Below are 2,379 nucleotides of genomic sequence, written 5' to 3'. Positions count from 1 at the left end.
TGGAATGTTTGTTCTGTGATTATAGTGACACCTGCTGGAAGAGCTGAGAAACGAGCAGAAGGATGGAAGTGAGACTGTGCAATATCCTGTGGTTACTGACAATGAGTTGTACCAGCTGCCCACAAACTCACTTATTTTCTCAACTATATCACTACTGTAGGGTTTTGTTTTCCTTTTGTTAAGCAACTGCAAATAAGAATCTGTGAGCCTGGCCCACTGGTGTTATCCTGAAGGTCTGTCTTGGGACTCAGAGACATGGGACCTGCTCTTTGGTTCTTTTAAGGCAGCAAGAAGGCAACAACATACTCTTGGCGGGGAAGACCTTGGGGGCAGGATTTCCTAGCTTTGGAACTTGAAATCCCTGCTTCTTGGGTGTTCTAAAAAGAGACACCACAAGATTACAAGTTTAAGAAACATGCCAAAGGGTAGAAAAGCTTGAAAAAGGAACCCAAACTGAAGACACAGGAAAGCCCTGTTACTGCTACTAGGTAGAGCAAATTTTGATTAGAGGAAACATAAATGTAATCATATCTTAAATGAAAAGCTATGCAGACCAGAAGAAATGAAACCGGAAAATTACGTCAGCTGAACCACACAAAGATGACGGTGCCATAGCCACTAAGAACCTCATATGTATGTCTGCACTGAGCGAACACTAAGGAATAACACATAACATGATGAAGCCTATGCTTAATGGAAAATATTCTTTAACATATTCTATGTCCAGAATTTCAAAGATTGAAACTTGAGCAACTGTCCAAAATCCTAAAAGGGAGGCCTCTAGCAGCATTCTGTTGCCTGCAATCAGATGTAATAAGTCTTGAGTTGCTTCAGTCCTGAGCAAAGAGAGCTTGAACAGTGCCCCCCTCCCCAACTTCATTCCCTTACATTCATTTGTGAACCAAAGAACATCCCTCTTCCCACAGAAAATGTAATCAAGACATTGAAGAAAGAGGAGCCAGCTCACTGGTATTTCACTGCCTTGCCCACCATACTGTTTCTGCTTCCATGCGTTTTCTGTGTGTCTTCCAAGTGGACTCATACTCATACTATTACTGTTTAAATGGTATTTTCCTTTGAATTGACTGATCTTCCCCTAAGTACCTCCAATAAGCAAGATGTGTGACACTATCAACAAAGTAGAATATACAGTAGCCTTCTACCCAGCACATGATGTCTGTTGGAGCGGGAATGTCTGTGTCTCCTCCCCCTTATGCAGATTTACAGGGAGATTGGGACATCCAGTGCCCAAGGACATGTACTCACATCCTGCAGAGATGCAGTATATACTCGGCCTCCTCAGAATGGTGTTCAAACCAATTGAACAAACCAGTCCTGTCCTCTAGAATATATTAAAGTCAGTCCATCAAACTCCAGCAAGAAGAAAGCAACAGAGACTTATTTTCTAATTTGGCATTTTTCATGGGTGATAGTTCTAGGACCCACTTTTTATTTTAACTTAAGAGGAAGGAAAAAATGTAAGCATTTTGCTACCAGATTGAATATACAAGACTGACCATGTGTAAATTAACCAAGTAGAAACTGCATTTTCCATAAATGACACTTTAAAAAACCAGCATTATCTCCATGCTGTTATTGGACAGCGCTAAGGGCTTCCAGAGCCTTTTATGGGAAACAGTAAAGTAGGAGTCACTGAGGGGGAGGGGAGAGGGGTAATAAATTTATTTCCTAGAAAGACCATCTTTTGACCTGCCAAAGAGCAACGCCATTAACGAATTCATCATGGGCAATCAGTACAGCGAGGGCTGTGGGGAGAGTTATTGATTGGCTCGCTCTAAGTACAAGGGAAGGATTCTGAGCCACAGTCGCCATAAGAGTTCATCTTCCTCCTTGAGAAGAAGGAAAAAGAAAGAGTCGTGACATAACTTGGGATGGCACAAAGTATAAGATGCTCAGCATCCAGTCAAATTGGAAACTGGGGTAACATTTAGTGGTTGGGAAAGAAGTGAAAGTCCACCTGGGAGTGGACTGGGAGGAAGGGTGGCACAGGACAGGGGGCGCTCACAAACCAGAATGACATACAGAATGCAGACTGATTAAATTTGGGGCCATAAAGCCAGTATTAAGTGTTGATTTGTACGTGAATATTTATATTACATTTTCTATATACTTTAGAAGAGGTAACACAGCATAGTGGTGAAGATTACTGACTGGGAAATTGCATAGCTCTGAGTTTAAGTCCAGCCACTTTCCCAGCTGTGCAGCCTTTGACATGCCAAGACACATCCTCATCTTTAAAACAAGAATAGTAATAAAGCCTCACACCTCAAACATTCCTTGTGAGAGTTAAATGTGTTACTATATCTAGAGTTCTTAGCACAGTAGCTAGTACAGACCTAGTGCTCAACACACGCTCCT

This window comes from Phyllostomus hastatus, unplaced genomic scaffold (assembly GCF_019186645.2).
Source record: "Phyllostomus hastatus isolate PE091 unplaced genomic scaffold, TTU_PhHast_1.1 phas_contig_58, whole genome shotgun sequence".
Lineage (NCBI taxonomy): Eukaryota > Metazoa > Chordata > Mammalia > Chiroptera > Phyllostomidae > Phyllostomus > Phyllostomus hastatus.
Note: the sequence above shows the minus strand (reverse complement) of the source record.